Here is a 21,425-nt window from a genome sequence, read left to right on the forward strand (position 1 = left end):
TGTCTCTTCACAGCAATAGAAACTCTAACTAAGGCATCTGGATTTTTGTTATTACTCTTTCTATTTGTTTTCATCATGATATTAAAAAGCAATTAGGATTCTTCATCAGAAAATTCTAGAAATTCATTTTTATGCACTAAAATCATTTGTGAGAAAAGATGGCAGATGTTATGTATTTAGGGTCCCATGTTTAGGTCTCATATAATTTATATGCAGCTAACACAGATTTTCAATGAAAGAAACAAAGGGAGGTATGGAAAAAAACACGTGTACCGACATTGTAAAGCAGAAACCATAATATTCATTCATGGATATTATCATCCTGCAAGAGAAGTTAGTCACCCTCTCTATCTCCAGCCAGTCCTGACAACCTCACCACTGAGTCAAGATAGAAATACCTAGGAGGTACAAATCATTTTGCCAAATGGAGAAAGTGAAACTAGAAAATAAAGGGAAATAAATTAGGAAAATCACACAGTAGCCACGAATAATATAAAATATCTTGGTGTGCTTCTAACCAAGCAAGTGAAAGAACTGTATGACGAGAACTTCACATCCCCAAAGAAAGAAATTGAAGATAACAGAAGATGGAAATATCTTTCATGGATTGGTAGGTATAAAAGTGTGAAAATGGCCATATTACAAAAAGGATTTGCAGATTCATTGCAATTCCCACCAAAATTTAACCTGATTTTTTTTATAGACCTTGAAAAAGCAATTCTCAACTTCATATGGAAAAACAAAAAACCCAGGATAGTTAAAACAATCCTGTACAATAAAAGAAATTCTAGAATTATCATCATCCCTGATTTCAAGCTCTACTACAGAGCAATTATAATAAAAACTATAAAGAATTGGTATAAAAACAGACAGATCAATCCATAGAGTCAAATCAAAACCCAGAAATAAATCCATACACCTGTGAATACTTGATTCAACAAAGAAGCCAAAACTATACAATGGAAAAAAGAAAGCATCTTCAACAAATGATGCTAGTCTAAAGAAATCTATATGTTAAAGAATGCAAATAGATCCACGTTTATCACCCTGAAGAAAACTTAAGTCCAAGTGAATCAAAGAGCTCTTTGTAAAACTGGACACCAATCTAATAGGACTAATACAAAAAGTGGAGAAACAGCCTTTACCTCATTGGTACAGGGGACAGTTTCCTGAACAAAATACCAATGGCTCAGGCTCTAAGATCAACAGTTGATAAATGGGACCTCATGAAACTGAAAAGCTTCTGTAAGGAAAAGGATACTGTTAACAGGAGAAAATAGCAGCCTGAAGGTTGAGAAAAGATCTTCACTAAACCCTATATCAGAAAATGGCTAATGTTGAAAATATGTATTAAAAATAAAACTCAGCAGATTAGACACCAACAAAATAAATAGTCAAAATTTTAAAATGGGTTACAGAGTTAAAAGAGAATTCTTAAAAGGGGAATCTGGAATGGCCAGGAAATACTTAATGAAATGTTCAATATTTATAGACATCAGGAAAATGCAAATCAAAACAACCCTGAGATTCTATCTTATACCTTTCAAAATGGCTAAAATCAAAAACTCAACCAACATCACATGATGGCAAGGATATGGAGAATGTTGAACACTCCTCCATCGCTGGTCAGATAACCATCTTGTACAACCACTCTAGAATACAAACTGCTGTTTTCTCAGAAATTTGGAAACAGTTCTATGGAAGACCCAGTTATACCATTCCTGAGCCCTTACTGAAAAGATGCTCCGCCATATCACAGGGACACATTCTCCACTATGTCCATAGCAGCTTTATTTGTAATAGCCAGAAGCTGGAAACAACCTTCAACGGAAGAATGGATACAGAAAATGTGATTCATTTACATAATGGAATACTAGTCAGCTATTAAAAACAAGGTCAGCATGAATTTTGCAGACAAGTGGATGGAACTAGAAAATATCATCCTGAGTGAGGTAACCCAGACCGAAAAGGACATCCATGGTATGTTATCCCATATAAGTGGATATTAACCATAAAGTACAGGATACCCATGATACACTCCACAGACCCTAAGACACTAACCAGTAAGGAAGGTCAAAGCAAGAATGTTTGAATCTCACTTAGAAGGTGGAGTAAAATAGTTATAGAAGGCAGATGGAGGAAGGGACCTGGATGGGAGAGGGGATGTGGAGGGGAATTGCGGGGTCAGGATCAGGTGTAGGGAAAGACAGAAGAGAGGGCCAGATGGCCAATCGAATAAATTGGAATCTACAGCTGGCAGAAGTCAGGGTTGGGGGCAGGGTAGAAATCTCTAGAAGGTGCCAGAGATCTGGGATAGGGGAGCTTCCCGAGTGTCAATGAGGGTGACTTTAGCTGAGATGCCTAACAGTTGGGACACGGAACCGAAAGAGGCCACTTCCTGTAGCCAGGCAGAAACCCCAGGTAGTGGATAAAAATACCAAACTACCCGGAGAACTTTTGACCCAAAATTTTTCCTGTTTAAAAGAAATTCAGGGACAAAGATAAAGCAAAGACTATGGGAATGGCTAGCCAATAACCAGTCCTATTTGACACCCATCCCATGTGAAGCACTAATCCCTGACACTATAAATGATACTCCGTTATGCTTGCTGTCAGGAGCCTTATATAACTGTCCTCTGCGAGACTCCATCCAGCAGCTGACTAAAACAGATGCAGAGACACACAGCCAAACTGGACAAAGCTCAGGACTGTTATGGAAGAGTTGGGGGAAGGATTCAGGGCCAAGAAGGGGATAGGAACTCCACAGAAAGACAATAGAGGCTATTAACCTGGAATCTTGGGAGCTCTCAGAGACTGAACAACCAGCCAAATAACATACACAGGCTGGATGGAGGTCCCCAGACCATATTTAGCAGAGGTACAGCTCAGTCTTTTTCTGGGTCACCCAACAACTGGAGGTGTGGCTATCCCTAAAGCTGTTGCCTGCTTGTGGAATCCATTGCCCTAACTGGGCTGCCTAGTCTGGCCTAAGTGAGAGAGGATTTGATGTGCCAGAGTCGGGGGGATACCCCAAGGCGGCATCCTCTAAGAGAAGAAGGGGAGGTGAGTGGCAAAGAGGGCCCAAGTGAGGGGAGGACTGGAAGGGGAGGCAGAAATCCAGATTTAAAATGAATAAATAAATTAGTGAGAAAAAGATACTAAAGGAGTGAAGTTTTTTTTATAGACATATGATATTAAAGAAGTAAACCGCATGATTATTGACATTTTGATTTATGTTTTTAGAGCTGGTCCAAAGATTAAAATTCTTCTAGAGATATACATCTCAAATGTAATATATGAACTGCCTAACAGGGGTTCTGTTAATTGAACTCAGGCCCTCTGCAAGAGTAGTACATGCTCTTAACCACTGAGCATCTTTCAAGTTCTAAGTTTGACAATGTAAACATAAGTCTATGCCCCGGTCACATAAAGATGCTCACTTCCTTAACCTTCATGTGAGTAAAACAGAACAATCTCCCCAGGAGCAACACACAGGCTCCTTGAAACTATCTCTGAGGAAAAAGAGCAGATGAAGTTGCTATATTCATGGAAATGCTTTTCTTGGAAGTAACACAATAAGCAAAAGAAGCAGGTGTGTGTTTACTCCACGTCTTTGTCCTTTGAGTTTCCAGACTGTAGTGAATTCTTTCTCTAACTACAGAATCTGGTGTGATGAACTTGATTTACAGGGGCCTTGCATTTCCTTTATTAAGTTATTAGAAGTTAGTTGAGGATGAGTGATTTCAGTGTCTTAGAATCAAAGCCTGTGGACTAAAAGCACTGGGACTTGTTTCAATTGTAGCTAGGCAACACAGAAGAGATGGCAGGATGAACATGGGAAATGCATTATTGTTCTTTAACTACCAGCTATTTCCTTAACACCTGGAAGAGAATAGAGCAATCACACTTTCCCATAATGCAGCCCTTTGTAAATGTAATTCACAGGTGCACTATCTAAGTACTCCGGTGGTTTTGACAGTCCCATCCATCATAATACAGCCCTCACTATGTCACTGCCTCCGAATGATGGATACAAAATGACAGTCATTCAACCAGCCAAGTAGAAGAAGCCAAAGAAAATATAATGTAAAAGCCTTTAGGCCCTTCGATATAAATTCTCAATGTGTACCATTTTCTCTCTCCTAACTTTTGTTATCTGTGTATATGTTGCAGCATGAATCTATATTGTACATATTTCTACAACAAAGCATGCTCCCTTAATATGTAAAATGTATGCATTTAAAATAGACTGTAGCTGCATTAAAATAAATCCATGTTCTCTTCACTGTCTAAAGCTTAAGGTTAAAGGTTGCTTGTCACTTTCTTGCTCTCTTCTGATGATTTTGGCTTTGTAATTGAAGAGTGTAGTTGAAAAGTTAAATAAAAGTCAAATATTGATGTTAAGTTCAACCTCAGCATTTATTCCAATTAAAATGTTTATTCAATATTGACTATAAATATGCTTAAAATATTTTATAAATTCACAAAACCAATAATAATATGCATTCTTACAGCTGTATATCTGTAAGTAGAATAAAAAACTAAGTAAATAGAATCTGCCTTTCCTAACTCTACATGCTTGTTTACTTTTATGTGGTTTAAACTGTGCATATCAGTGTCTAGTACTATCAGTTGATGAAGCAGTAAGTCTAATATTTTTGATTCAGATAGAGTAACACAGAATATTACATAACTATGTAGAATTTCTACTACACACTTTCATTTAATTTGTCATTGGGAAAGATAGTTCAATCGCTTCTTGCCCTTTTGGCTAAGATCAAGTGGAGAAAGACAGCTCAAGCAGTTAGACAGGCATGCTGCTAGATAGAAAGTATGAACACAGCTTTGGCCTCAAGTTCTTCTCGTCTCTACTCTAGAAATAAATTAATACCTCAATTGAAAAATATAATTTTTGTGTCATTTGTAATTATTGTAAATTTTCATTTGTTAATTTCCATATGTAGTGATCCATTATTGACGAACAAAATGTAGTATTTAAAACAGCAGGCTTTGATATGTGTATCATTATGAAATAAATTGGCCTATTATTCACATAAATTTTTTATTTGCAAAATGGAAGTATAAAACTCTTATAGTATATTTAAAATGTTCAACACAGTGTCATTAACTAGGCTCATCATGGTTGCTTATCATCAGATCTGCAGTGCATTTATTCCTCATTCTGCATAATTGAAGCCTAGTATTCTTTTAAAGAAATTTTAAAAGTATGCTTGAAAGTTTTGGCCATATGTATACATGTGTGCAGTGTCAACTTACACACTGAGTCTACCTCAGTCTTGAAGCCTGAATCTTTAAGATTCTGAAGGACACCAGGAAAGATTTGAGGCTTAGTTTACGGATACTAGACTATATCTGTAATGGTCTGTCCTTCAATAGTGCCACTAGTTTTGGGTTCAGTGATAACATGCAGTATTTGATTTCTCCTTTCCCATTCACGAGTATCCTTTCTTCTTATTTATGAGTTTTACCCAACTACAGCCATTACTTCCCTCATTTCCTTGCATCTTTTTAAAGCTTTTACTTCTTCATGAACAATTGTGTCCTTTAATGTTTCTGAAGTGGAGGGTCAGATCTGAGAGTCTGATAATGGCACATGTGTGGAGTCTATCTAGTTGGCTTTTGCATTCAGTCCCGACTTTACAATGTGTGTGTCGTCTTCTCCATCTTCAGCTTTGCTGTCTCAGCAGAGTCCAGACAGGTGAAAACTTCATCTACACCAGGATCTTTGTGGTTTTTCAGTTCATTCTCTTTAGTGATATAATAAAATAGTATTTGTTCTCTTTCAAAATATTTTTAGTAAGATCTCAGTTTTAATGCTTAATGATTTTTATGGACTTATTCATGTATGTTAGATTTAATGTGCTCTACAGAACTTCTGAAGCAGCTTCAAAAGTCATCTACATCACATTGTGATGTGGGAACAGAGATCAGTAATTTTCCTCCAATTGCAAAGGAAAGAAAGTAATTTTCCTCCAATCGCAAGAGGAAGAAAGTGGTTTGTTTGAAGCTACTTACTGAAATGCCACTGAAATTCAGTGGCACACATCACAGTGCCCGACCCTGCGCTTGTTTCAGGAAACCTCGTCACCTTCCAAACCCCAGAATTTTCAACCATAGCTCCATTCTGGGTGAGTAGGCTAACACTACCTCAGCTCATCCAACCAGAAAATGTGCCACCCATTGCATGGCTAAGCTTTCTTAGTCTTGGACCAGAATAGAGCATATGCTGAATGGATTAGATGGGACTTGCACATCCAAGCAATGCTGGAGGACCTGCTAATAATTCTCAAGCTTTGTTCACCACAGTGGCATCCTAGTCCTCTGACTGATCCTATGTCCTCTCACTCACATGAATCTATTAAAAAATCAGGGAGCATGTTTTTCATCTTTCCATTACTGTAACAAATAGCTGAGATAATTAGACTATAAAGAGGAAAGGTTTACTTATTTTGGCTTACAGTTCTGGAGGTTGTTGCCCGTTATCAGTCAAACTGCATCAGGCTTCTGCTTAGTGAACACATCACAGCATGAGTGTATGGTAGAATAAAATATTTCAATTTTTCACTCAGAAGCAAAATCAAAAAGAAAGAAAAAGGTGAAAGAGGTGTGTTACCACATTTCCATTCAAGGGTTGCATCTCTATTGACTGGAAGCCTTCCTCATAGACTTCACTGCTTAACGTTTCTGCTACCTAAAAATTTTGATGTAAAAAAAAAAAAAAGAAAAGAAAAAGAAAAGGGAACAAAAGCATTAAGGTGACAACTTGAGAAAGAGGTCACTTTGGGAGAAAAAAAGAGATAAAAATCAAAGACTATTGTAGACATGTATGAAATGTCATAACAATATATTGACACATTGGAGACTAGGTCTTGGAAGGGATTTAAAACTTGAACTGTCACAGAAAAATTTATAAGCATGAATGAAGCCTTGTGGTATTTAAGCATTCTTTGCTTTGGCACTGAGCTGGGCTCAACACTCAAGTAAAGTATTACCCTGTCATAGTGGAAGCAAGAGGCAACACAAAGAATTGTCTTCACAGAGCCACTTATTGCTGCTTAAGGTGAGAAAAACATTCTCAAGTAAATCAGTAACCAAGAAGGTAACATAAGATGGGTGTCCCTTGTGTAAATTTTTGGCTGTGGTACAACTTTGACATTGGAAACATGAGTCAATATCAAAGAGATTGTGCAAAGATATGAATAATCTTTAAACAAAATGGATGTTTTGTTTATGACCTAGTAATATATGTTCTTGCAGAAGATGAGGTAGGAAATACATAGATGTCTGTCTCTCAAAAGAAGTTAGCATTTAAATTTTAAGAATTGCTTTATTAATATATATTAATTAATTTTGTTCTCCCTTCTAAGTAGGACTGAGACATGCACACTTTGATCTTCCTTTTTCTTGACCTTCATATGGTCTGTAAGTTGTATGATGGGTATTCTGAGCTTTTTTCCTAATATCCACTTATCAGTGAGTACATACTGTGTGTGTTCTTTTGTGACTGTGTTACCTCAGTCAGGATATTTTCTAGTTCCATCCATTTGCCTTCGAATTTCATTCAGTCATTGTTTTTAGGGAAGGACTGAAGGAGCTGGAGGAGTTTGCAACCCCAAGGGAAGAACAACAGTATCAGCCAACCAGACACCTCAGAGCTCACAGGGACTAAACCACCAACCAAAGAATACACATGGATGGACCCATGGTTCCAGTTGCATAAGTAACAGAGGATGGCCTTATCTGGCATCAATGGGAGGGGAAGCCCTGGATCCTATGAAAACTTTATGCCCCAGTGTAGGGAAATGATAGGGCAGTATGGCTGGAGTGGATGGGTGGGTGGGGGAGCACCCACATAGAAACATGGGGAAGGGAGTAGAATGGGGAGGATTTGGAGGGGAAACTCAGAAGGGGGATAACATTTGAAATGTAAATAAGCAACACAACCAATAAAAACGTATATTAATTAAAATAATGGGTTTCCTTATGACATTTCATACATGTCTGCAATATCCTTTAATCATTTTCATCATCTTTTTCTCTCCAAAACAGTCATTTTCCTTTTCTCAAATTATAACCTTTTTACTTTCACGTATGCGTGTGTGTGTGTGTGTGTCTGTCTGTCTGTCTGTCTGTCTGTGTGCGAGAGAGAGAGAGAGAGAGAGAGAGAGAGAGAGAGAGAGAGTGAGAGAGAGAATACAGGATTAGTCTTTCTCTGTCTGGCTTACTTTGTTTAATATGATGATATTCTGCTCAATACATGTTCATATAAATGATGTGACCCATTCTTTTTTATTCACTTCTTAATTTTTGTAGATACACCAAGATTATCCTGATTTTTTTCAAGTCACTAAACAACTGCTGTTTATATGCAGGCTTACTATGAATATGCAGTGTATTCTGGCCTTTAGGAGTACGTTTTTCCAAACTGAAACATTTTAGAAATGTTTGGAAAAGTATAGCCAGTAGGGACATGGGAGAAGAGTGAGCAACATGTCATTTCCTTAAATGTGGAACAGTTTGCTGAGTGTGACCTGAACATATCGATTAGCTGTTCCTGTCCAACAAACTACTTCTTAACTATTATTGTTTCCTTAGCTAACAATATGTAAGACAGTAACCTAACCTGTTCACAGTGGAGCAGTCGTATGCTTACAGTTGAGCTCACTCATTCAAGTAACATCAGTAGATAGCTACATGCTTGCCAGTTTAGCCTGTAGAATTCATAAAGCTGGCTCTTTGGCTGAAACGAAGGTGTGACACTATAGCATATTTCTGAAAGCTTTGCAACATAGTTCAGAGTTCTCTCCATGGTACCCAGAGCAGCAGGACCAATCTTCATTGCACATGCATTTTTTCCAGCCCTCTGCTGAATTCATATTTATCTTTAGATCAGAATAAATCACATATTTAGCTGACCTAATTTCATTCTGTTGCTGTGATAACATATTCGTATTAAAAGCAATCTAGGTGAGAAAAGGGTTTCTTTGATTTATACATCCTGATCACAGTCCATCATTGAAAGAAGTCGGGGCAGGAACCCAAGCATGAGCTTCAAGTAGAAACCAGACAAGAGTACAGCTGAGTATCCAAATATATAAGCCTATGGGCATCATTCTCATTTAAACCACTACTCCCTCCTATCACCAATGAATGCTACAAAGACTAATTGTATGTACTTTGTTATACTTCTTTATCACAAAATTATGATAAAGGCAAACACAGGTTCAAAAGAATGCAGAAGTTCTTCAGAATTCCATCCTCTATAGGCAGGAGATGTTCTTTAAAGTTAGAGCTTAGTTTTGTTCTCTGGGAATGGCTCCTTGTAGAGAGCAGGGACTCTTATCTGTTACTAGCAGGCTATTGATAAGGGGTTAGAATGCCCCTCAGGGAGACAGGTCCTGCTCCACTCAGGGATCAGGGATCATATACTGGATTTGACTGTGAGACCATCAGTTCCCGGAGAGAGAAGAGAGACACCAAAGACAGAGGTTTTGAGATTCAGTTACTTCCTTAATGATAATGCACAGCAAGCAATATATTATAACCAATGTTAAGGCTATTGCTACAACAAGATACTGCCATATTTCCTATGCATTGCATCTAACAATATGCACAATTAACACAAATAATAAGTTGCTAATTACCAAAGGAATAAGCATAGCAATAAATACATCATTTGTTAATGGATTATACGACCTGAGTCCTTTTGATGGTTTTGGATTACAGATCCAGGAAGGCAAGGTGGGGGGGGGGGTGTCAGGCTGTGGCTTCCAGATAGTTGAATTGCTAATTTGAACCTGCAGGGTGCTTGACCTGGAGGCCTTGGTCTCTTGGTTAACTCTTTGATGACTGGGTTCTGAGGAGGCTTTGTCGGGAGAATCACATTGGCCAGTCATGGCTACAAGTGTGATGAAGTGCTCTGGACAGGCTCCTCTTTTTATGTTCAATTTGGCGTTACTGCTGACGTACACTGTAGATAACCACTCCTGTCTGTGTGTCTGTTATCACCAGGCACTGACCTCATCATAGTTGGTTATCACAGCACAACTTTTACTTCCAGACTTGTCTTTACAAGTACCAGACTAGTCTCTACAAGTTTCCTATTACAAAATGGAGTTGGTCCTGTTTAAGGGGCTGATCCTTACACTCCTTAACCTCCTTCTTCTACTGTGCCCTAGAAGTCCATCCTACCCTGTTTCTTCCTCTACTTTTGACAAGGTCTAAAGGAAACCAGTCTGGCTATGAACTCATTATAGAACCTTCTAACTCTTTTTTCATAAAGAATAGAATTAGAGGTGTGTGCCACTGTGCCCACCTAGAAATAGTTTCTTAATTTATTACTCAGTTTGGGATTGGCTCATCTAAATTGCCTCTACTTGTGTGTATATGTGCTGTTCTGCTTTGGGGGTCAAATAGTTGGGAGGTTAAGTGAGTTGTCACCGGGAAATGTGAGTATCATGTGAAGCCCAGGGGCTTCACACAGTGGGGCAGCAGAGGCCCCAAGGGAATCATTAAGGCAACTCCAACACTCAAGTTCCTTAAAGCTTAAAAATTTCACCTCTTTAGATTCAATGGTAATGAAGGTTGCTCTTTTCTTGCCAACTCATTTTCTGCAATCTCATGACTTTTTTTTCCCATTTCTCTCTTTTGTTAGACAGAAGAAAGAAAGAAAGAAAGAAAGAAAGAAAGAAAGAAAGAAAGAAAGAAAGAAAGAAAGAGAGAGAGAGAGAGAAAGAAAGAGAGAACGAGAGAAAGAGAGGAAGGAAGGAAGGAAGGAAGGAAGGAAGGAAGGAAGGAAGGAAGGAAGGAAGGAAGAAAAAAGAAAGAAAGGAAGGAAGGATGGGTTTCTGTTGTTGTTGTTGATTTTGTTTTTGCTACTGATTCAAAAGAATGTTAACATTCTTTTGAGAACTCTCTTGTTTAAAAATGTTTCATCCACCCTCCTAATTTGCTATGGCTTGAAGTGTAAGTTAAGTACCAGATAGTTTATGTGACAGTTTTAAAGACATTTTTCCACTCTCCTCTATTTCCTCATGTGACTATTGATAACTGTAATCAGATACTTGATCCTTTGTTTGTAGTCTAGGTCTCCTAAATGTGAAAATGTAATATAAAAAGCTCCTATAAGCTCCTCTTCTTCAAAATGCTATTACCTGATGAGGGCTCAGCACCAAGCTACTTCTCATTATTGTAACTACCAACCTTTGCTAAATACCCTCAGATAGATTTGTTGAAATGAAAATATAGTATTAGAGTTTAATTTTTGTTTTGCATATCCCACTCATTCTTGTGTATTTTGGTCATAGTCTTTAAACATGAAGCTGTATCAAATTTAAGAGAAGTGCTTTTAGGCCACAAACAGGGTACTGAGGAGCATGTCTCTGCTAAAAAGATATGTAGTTGATCACACATGAATTTATGAAGAAAGAATGATGGAAAGAACAGGAGAGGGAAGGGAGGGTAAGGAAGAAGGAGGGAGAGAGAGGAGAAAAAAGAAGAAAGGAGCAGGGCTGACAAGATGGTTCAGTGTGTAATGGCCCATGCTTCCAAAACTGACAACCCTGGTTTAAGCTCCACAATCTGTACAACGAAAGAAGGGAGTCAACTCTCACAAGTGGTCCTCTGACATCTACATGTGTGGCATCTATGTTGTATATTTGTGGCCTCTACATCATGTAGGTCCATGTACATGTACGTACACACAAATAATTGCAATAAACATTTTAAAACTTCAAGAAAAAAAGAAGGTGGGAAAAAGAAAGAAAGAAAATGATAATTTCATATAACTGCATTGAGGAAAAATTGAAGATTATGACAAGTACTTTTCTCAAATTATGCAGTGGCAAAAGTCTTCACTATTGCCAATTCAGGCTGATAGTGGAGGATTAAAGTGTCTAATCTGAGACTTAAAAGTCCTTACTCTATTCAATTCCTTAATTCTTCTTTCCTTAACTAATTCACTGATAAAAAAATGTTTCAAATGATGTAGTATCATTTTTATACAAATGTGAATATAAAATATGAATAAAGATTAGATCAGGGACTGAATCTAATCTTTAATGGTTCCACGTTAGTAAATGAAGATATTCTTTCTCTTGAGCAGTTTGGAACAAGAGCAAACCCAGATTGGATTTTTTTTTATCTCTTTCTATATGGCTTGAATCAACCTGTCATCTGTTGTCTATAGTCAGTCTGTTGTCTTTGTGTCTGCTGTCTGTCTGCTATCCTCTGTTGTCTGTTGTCTTTGTTCTGCATTTATTGAACACAACAGAAAATATAATAGGGTTAAAGAATGAAGCATATGATTTTACAGAAACCTATAATGGAGTTTTACAGGTAAAAATGTTACCTTCTGATGCCAATTGTCCTATAATAGAACTCAAAACTGCATACAGATTTTATCAACATTGTATTCACATGATATCAACATACAGAAGCATACACCCTTACACTTTATCCCTGGGTCAGGGCATGGGAAAAGTACAGAGTTTAAGATTAAAACTTAGCATAAGTTGTAAAAGATGATTGCATATGAAGTCTATGGCATAGTAAGGATGGTTACATTATCTTCTGAAAGGCAAATTAAACAGGATGAGTATAGTAGGGAAAACGATTGGGTATAGTTCTAATAATCTCAAGGACTATTATTAACTCAAACGCAAAATTTGGCAAAAGTTACATTCTGAAGATAAAAAGCATGTTTATAAAAAGCTCTTCTTACAAGGTCAAAAGAGATGACTCAGCAGGTAAAGGTGAATGCTGTCAAACCTGATGACATGAGATCACTCCTTGGGACCCACATAGTGGAAGGAGAGAATCTAGATCTTGTTCATTGCCCTTTGACCTCACATGTATGCTATGACATTCCTGGGTATATGCATATCCAAAGAGTTATAAAAAATTAAATAAATGAATGAAATATATTTAAAAGAAAATTTAAAAAATACCATTCATTCTGTTAGTTGTCTACCCTGATTTTGTGCTAAGTTTTCATTGGCTACTTTAAAATATAGGACCAGCTATAATACTTCATTTGGTTAAGATAGAATAAAATAATATGCAAGTGTTGTCTGTTTTCTGAGCATGCTTTCTGGCCTGATCCAGGAGCTAATGCTCACTGAGTCACTCTCTAAGCTCAAAATTTTACTATGTTTCAAGGAAGACTGGCAGGTGTATTGAAAGATTGTCTACACAAAGTTGTAGTAAAAGACTAATTTCTGTAAGTGCTAAACAGAGAATACAAATGTTCTGTATTTATATTGTAGTTTGCTACCAGTATGTGAATAAAGTCTCAAATACTTGATGAAATTCCATGAATTTCATGAACTGTGTGGTGATACTTAAAAGTAGATAGTGGCTGAGGCCCAAAGCCCCAATATGATATCTTCTCTATTTTCTAGGCCAAAGTTGAATATAACATGAGTATGGCATATCTGAGAAAAAAAAGAAGGAGTAAATATAAGAATTATTGTAAGGGGAAACTTATAAGGGGAAACTGAGGCTTGAGTAAAACATGTGCTATGTTTTTTTTTTTAAGAGGCAGAATAAATAAGAGAGCCATGAAGTTAATATAAGGTTTTAGAGCAACGAGATATTTTAATTTTTTTCCAAATGCTATCCAGTGCACACATTAGTAGAACCCCATTTTCTGTGATGGCAATTCCATGCTAACACTCTGTGGACTAACCCTCGATCAGGAATGTCACACATTTCAGATATACACTTATTGAGTAAGAGGTCACTATTCAACTGGTACAGGATTGGGTACTCAGAGAAAATACAAACTCAGATCTATTCATGATCCTGGAGCCATGGAGTGCTTTAGAAACTTGTGGAAGTCTGATGTGTTCTGGTTGTATTTAGAGCTCAGTAGGAGGCAGATTTACATAGCATATGAAGACTAGACAAAGAGTCTAATAGATGTCTCTGCAGAGGCTCTAAAAGTTGCACAGTTCTTTCATAAGGAATAAAGATTTACAAGTTGAAGAGAGAGGGTGCAGAAATGAGCATCAGTATAAACCTTGCCTGTGGTGCTTCACTGACATTATCCTCACCAAGGTCTCTAATGAAGTCCAAGCATCATAGAAATATCATGTTCCCAGTAATTCTTCACTTGGCACATTTAGAGATTAGAAGAAAAAGATTCTTTATTAAAGAGAATACTGGCTGGAGCTAATACCCAAATAAAAGATTTTAGTAAGCTATACACATCTTAGATTGATGTATATACATCTTAGATTTGATGCATTTGATACACATTGTCACCCTTAAATTTCTTTTAGGCCCTGGCACCAGATTATACTTTGCACAATTTAAACAAAGACAGGAGACTTCAAGTCTGGTATTTAGGCAGAAGAAAAATCTACACAACAAAGATATTGTCAGAATTATTCTTATTCTTCTTCTTATTATTATTATTATTTTGGTTTTTTGAGACAGGGTTTCTCTGTGTAGCCCTGGCTGTCCTGGAACTCACTCTGTAGACCAGGCTGGCCTCGAACTCAGAAATCCACCTGCTTCTGCCTCCCAAGTCCTGGGATTAAAGGCTTGCACCGCCACCACCTATTTCTTAAGTACAACACTGTTACTCTTTTCAAATAGTCGTTACCTATGGTCATCATGCCTATCTGGCAGAATTATGCTTTTCTCTGGGAGAGAACTGGGGATTTAATGGCATTTCAGGACTTCACTTGTCCCTGCACTGACTCCTTGAGTTGTCTGTAGGAGGTGTGTTCTTAGGAAAAGGGCTGAGAAACTGGTGAATCCTGCTGAACAAATTTATATGCTAGCATTGTAAATTGTGCTTATCTGTAACAGACCTGAATATATTTGGGGAATAATATTCTCTTAGCTAAATTCTGATTTGTGTTCATTAATATCTCCCAAGCAAATTTATTTGAAAATCTTTGATAGCAAGAGTTTTATTACTTTGATTTTTTTCTATTTCACAAGGATACATCTCTTCCTTGTAGAAGTAGGAGAGACAGAAATAAAGCAGAGAAAAGTATTGCAACTGATTTCACCAGAAAACGAATTCATTGGTTCATTAAATTTAAGGGTCCAAGATTCTAATTCTTTAATACTTATCCAGCAGGTCACCTAAACCATTCCTGTGCTAGAAAGTGTGTGGTGCGAAGATCATCTACAGTGTCTGAGACTCTTTCCCTGTTGCTGGGTTAACATAACCTGACAAAATAAATTGAAGGTACAAAGGCTTTATTCACCTAACAGTTCAAGGGTACATATAATAATAATAAAATTGGATGCATTTTATGAACTTTTTTCCTTTTAATCCTGATTATTATTTAATTTTTTCTACTTCTATTAACTTCTTCTGTTTAGTCTTTTTAAGGTCATAGCAGATGTAATTGCATTTCTTAATTTAATAATTCCTTCTATACTTTAAAAAATTTATTCCAGCTTTTGGCTACTTGTCCAGATTCCTTACTAGAGAAACACAGAGAGGGCAACATCGTTTTGTTATCGTCAAAACTCACCCACCCGGCACACCAGAACTGTATCTTTCGACTCTGAATTGTGCTTCAGGTCTTTAGGTGGGGGTGAGAAGGCTTTGGCTCACTGTAGAGAGATCAGGAAGAGTGCCAGAACGAGAAGACAAAGTATCCAGAGGCGCTTCAGAATCCTTTATGGGTACTAGTATAGCAGGTATTACAATTAAGAAATGCAGAAAAATAAATGTACAACATGCCAACAGATAAGCAAGAGGCAGGAAGGTAGACTAATTAAATGTCAGTGGTTTCAGAGATATTGTTGCTGACAAAATGAGAGGCCTTGTGTTTTCTGAGGTGGCACAAGGGTGTAGTCCTATGTAAGACATTCCTACCTTTTCACTTCTGTTTATATCTTCTTGTCCTACTCTTCCTGTCGTGTAAAGAGTAAGCATGTAGCCTTACTTTATAAGAAACATAGCTAAATACAGCTTAACTAACTCAACATGGATCAAGGACCTACCTCAACATAATGTCAGATATCCTGAACAAGATAGAATAGAAAGTGTCAAATAGTCTGGAAATCATTGGCATAGGAAAAGACCTTCTGAAATGAGCACTAATACCACGGGCACTAAAAACAACAATTAATAAATACGACGTTATGAAATTGGAAAGTTTCCATATGCTAAAGGAGAGCATCACGCAGACAAACCAGCTAACTACAGCATGGGAAAAGATTTTCACCAGTTATACACACAATAGAGGCCTAATAATGAACATCTATAAAAAACTAAAAACAAAACAAACAAACAAAAAGCCCTGGACATCCAAAAAACAAACACAAAACAAAAAACAAAACAAAACAAAAAAAAACAAAGAAAAAAAATTGAGTTCAGCAGCCAAGATAGAATTCAGTGTGGTAAGTACTCAGGAAGATGAGAATCAATCTAATTCAAGATCCAACTATACCATTCTTGAAAACACATAATCAAAAGATGTTTCATTCTAACACCAAGACAGACATTTACTCAACCATGTCCATTATTATTCTATTAATAATATCTAGGAACTGGACACAACATAGATGTTCCTTGGAAAATGGATGAAGAAAATTTAGTATATACCATGGGGGTATTACTCATCCTTTAAAAAAATGATGAATTTCTCAGGTAAATATGTAAAACTGGAAAATATCGTATGAAATGAAGTATCCAAGATCTAGAAAAAATATAGTATGTATTTGCTTATATGTGGATATTAGCTTTTAATCAATGATAAGCAAACTACAATTCAAAGAACAATGAAGGTTAAGTTAAAAAATAAGGAACTAGGCAGGGTACAAATAGATCTCATTAGGAATGGAAAATAGAATATATAGTTATAAATGGATGATGGTCTGGAATGAAAGGATCAAGTGCGGAAAGATGAGAAATAAAAACAAAGGAGGGAATATGGGGAGAGACAGTAAAATTAAGGGCCACCTGAGGGGGATTATGAAAACCTAATACAGTAGAAGCTTCCATACATATATGAAATAAATGAAATGACCAAATAATGGGGGAGATAAGTGTCAGTTGGACATCTCATCAACACATGAATCTTACAGTACTAGGATTGGGTTATATCTAATTGAGTTATAGGCCAAAGAGGTTCATGGGATTCCCCAAACAATTAGGGCTGTTGCCGAGATTATAGATTGCTCACCACAGACTGGAAGCAAGGCTCCATTGGTGAAGATAGCACTTACATGATTCATTACACAGAGACATTGAGCTGGTTCCTGCATAGAGCCTTTACCCCTGTGTAAAATGATCTTTGGTATAGGAATGTACTCTGTATACTACCAAAAGAGAAATGTAAACATAAGCCCAGTCACAAACCCTACAACAGTGTTCTGCCTGCAATATGTGCTAAGACAATGATTGCTCAGAAATTGTAGGAATAACCAACTTACATATGATTTGACGTAAGGTTATCTCTACAAGATGGAACCCATGCCTGAAACTGCTTGAGTGACCAAGAATCCTAGACTAGATAGTTCAACCATCTAGAGTAAGAACTAAATATTCTTATTCTAAAGGAAAAAAGATGGAGGAGGAGGAGGAGGAGGAGGAGGAGGAAGAAGAAGAACATAGCAATACAATGACTTCTAATAACATTCTTCTAAATCCATAGATCAGTGCCTAGCTCAGTCGTGATCACTGAAGATTCCTCATGCAGAAGACCCACAAGTAGACCATGTATGAAGAGTGAGATTCCTTGGGACAGTCTGTCCTAAATGACGTGACCTCATCATGTACCTTCCCTCAGGAACTGGCGAACTGTGTGGGAAACGGAGGTACAATGACTGCAAGAGCCAATGAGAATGGAAGATGTTAAAGAAATGAGGCCTCCCAGACACCACAGGACTGACACATATAAACTACCAGAGACTGTGACTGTGTGCACAAAGCCTATGCAGATCAGAACAAGGTGGTGTCCTAGTGATGAGAGGGGAAGTGAATGGGAGCCCTCATCCCTAAGCCAAAAATTATCTCAAAGCCAATCTATGTGCAAAGGAAAAAACTGTTTTCTCTGATAAAGTCTAACTGGGTATACAAAACACACTTAGGGGAGGCCCTATGCCTAGCAGGAGACAGCCATCACAAAATAGATCCTGGCATTTCTTAAGGCTTATTCCCCCCTTGTTGGCCTGTTGCTAATATATTATGACTTCCAATTTTATGTCCTTGGGTTTTGTATATGTCTTTGTGAGCATATGTTTCTGACTTTCTCTGTCTCTCTCTCTCTCTCTCTCTCTCTCTCTCTCTATATATATATATATATATATATATATATATATATATATATATATGTGTGTGTGTGTGTGTGTGTGTGTGTGTGTGTGTGTGATATATACATATATATGTTTATATGTGTGATATATATATATTATTATTATCATTTCATACAGTACATCCTGACAACAGCCTCCATTCCCCCACTCCTCCCGATTTCCCCTGACACACAGTCTCATCCTCCCTTGCAGATCCACTGGTCTTCCTTTCCTTTCAGAAAAGAGCAAACTTCCTAGTAATATGAAGCAAACCCAGCATAACAAACTGCATTAAGACTAGGTACAAATCCTTATATTAAGGCTGGATAAGGCAACCTAGAAAAGAGTCTAAAGAACAGATAAGAGTCAGAAATTCCCTCACTCCCATTGTTAGAAGTTCCACAGAAATCCCAAGCTAAATAATTACAACATATATGCAGATGACCTATCTCAGACCCACGCTGATTCATTGATTTGTGCTTCAGTCTCTGTGAGCTCCTATGGACTTTGTTTAGTTGATTCTGTGGGTTGTGCTCTTCTGGTGTTTTTGAACCCTCTGGCTCCTCAATCTTCCCCACCACCCCTATCCCTTAGGGATGCCTGAGTTCTTCCTAATGTTTGACTGTGGGTCTCTGCATCTTCTTCCATCAGCTACCAGAGGAAGCCCCTCTGATGACAATTTTGCTAAGTGCCAATGAGTATAGCAAAATGTCATTAGAAATCATTTCATAGACTCCTTTATTTTCTAGTCATGCTTGGTTCTACTTTAGGTCTCTGAGCCATCTAATTTCCAGTTTCTTGCCATCACTGTAGTATCCAGCATGAGCTATCTCTCATGGCTTAGTCCTAAAGTTTAATCAGTCATTTTTTGGCCACTCCTACATGTTATGTGCCACCATTGCCCCAGCACATCTTGAGAGAAAGCCAGGTTTAAGCCAACTTTTTTTTTTGTGGCAGGGTTGGTATTTGTTTTCTAAAGAGGAAAAAAGATGGCATGGATTGGACGGGTGAGGAGGTTGAGGGTTTGTGGAGGAGATGCAAGGAGGGATATGATTAGAACAGATCATATAAAAATATTTTCAGGAAAGAAAGAAGGAAGGAAGGACAGACAGACAGACATAATGGAGGGAATGAAGGAAGGAGGAAAGAAAGAAACAAATAATCAAAGAAAGAAATTACAAATGGACAGAGAGCTGTGTGGAAGGAAGGAAGGAAGGAAGGAAGGAAGGAAGGAAGGAAGGAAGGAGAAAAAAACAAAGATGGCTAAGACACAGGACTATCTTCCTCTGTTCTCTCTGTTCATCATGCATTTTCAATATCTCTTAGGTTTCTTCTTAGATCATCTTTCTTTACACAGCACACACTCCCCTGACAATCATTATCCAGGGCCCATATTTAAATTATCCATAGAAATCTGCTTACTCTTAGGACTCAGGCTCCAACTAGTCTGCTTCTAGACTCAGAAACACAGATCCTGATTTTACTATGCTTCAGCACTAGGAGGCCTTACAGGTATAACTAATTAACCTGTCCCAAATGCATGCACAGGTCAAACACATTTCTCTTCCTTTTTTAGAACTGGCCCTACTGTGCTAGCTAGTTTTATGTCAACTTGACACAAGCTAGAGTCATCTGAGAGGCAAGAACCTCAGTTGAGAGAACGCCTCCATAAGGTTAGACAGAAAGCAAGTCAGTAGGACATTTTCTTAGTTAGTGATTAATGTGGGATGACTCAGCCTGTTGTGGTTGGTGTCATTCCCAGGCTGATGGTCTTAGGTGCTGTAAGAAAACAGACAGAACAATCAATGCGGAGCAAGTGAGTAAGCAGCATTCTTCCATGACCTCTGCAGCAGCTCCTGACTCCAAATTCCTGCTGATTTCCCTCCATGATGGACTACTACCTGGTGCTTTCATCACAGTGGTAGAAGCTCTAAGACAGCTACCAAGTTCCAGTTGCCTATGCCAAGAAACTGAAAATCGCTCTTCCCTCCCTCTCTTACACTTCTCACTCTGTAAATTAATTCTAACCACTCTTGACATACTCTACCTTCAAATACATCCTGGCTTCATTAGTTCCATTTCTTCTCCACTGATACGATCTTCCAATCCATCCTGATCTGTATTTCTCAGTCCTTCTACACAAGATAGTCTTTTGGAAATACCAGTCTCTAAGGTTTGAAAATACTTTTAGGTCAATGTTCAGTGTCAGGGAGTATGCAAATATGCCATGTGTCATGCCTGTAATTTCAGACCCAGTTTTTGCTTGACCTCCTTCAAGGGGGTTTGAGCTTAAGACCCATTGATATTTTACTTGGACTTATGTTTTCTGTGCCCCTTGAGTCTTCATATAAACAATTTCTACTGTTTGAAATAGTCTTCCCTTCTCATCATACTTTCTAGATAACATTTCATCCAAGACTCCTCCCCAGACTGACTTCCAGGACAGACCAGGATTCTTTGTAAGTCTCTAGCACCTCAGCTCCCATTTCAAGAAAGCATTTGACAGAAAAGCCTTCTTACTATCCTTTCCATTTTGTTTAAGGGTTTATCTGTGTACCATTCTCAGAGCTGCTTGTCTCAGAATTGGTTCCCATAATTGGCTTTAAAATGTGTCTGATGTATCAAGGCACTTAATATGTGTTTCTGTCTGAGCATTTTGTCAAGTTCAGAACACCCAATTTTCTTTTCCAAGAATTTTAGAAAGATGATGTACGCTATCTTGCCTTTGCAGTCTCTTTCAGCAGTGTTCCTTACATCCTTATATGGGCAAACATTATAATGAGTTTTAAGACAGTGAAGCCTTAGCTCTATTCTATCATTCAATAGTTGTAAGAAATATTACCATATAGATGTAAATGAAATTGTTATTATGTATTTGGATTGGTTGTACTCTGCTTTACATTTGTATTTTATAGATATCCAAAACAGCCTTGAAGAGCTGATTTCACTGAAGACAAATGAACTGTAATACTTATCTCCATTGCTGGGTGGGGTCTATTACTCATGCACAGTTTGGACATGCAGTACATTTTTATGTCTACACTTTGACCAAAGTATCTCTATGTCTTTATTTTTCATTAATATTCTCTCTCTCTCTCTCTCTCTCTCTCTCTCTCTCTCTCTCTCTCTCTCTCTCT

Source organism: Grammomys surdaster, unplaced genomic scaffold (assembly GCF_004785775.1).
Source record: "Grammomys surdaster isolate TR1022 unplaced genomic scaffold, NIH_TR_1.0 97, whole genome shotgun sequence".
In the NCBI taxonomy this organism is placed as follows: Eukaryota; Metazoa; Chordata; class Mammalia; order Rodentia; family Muridae; genus Grammomys; species Grammomys surdaster.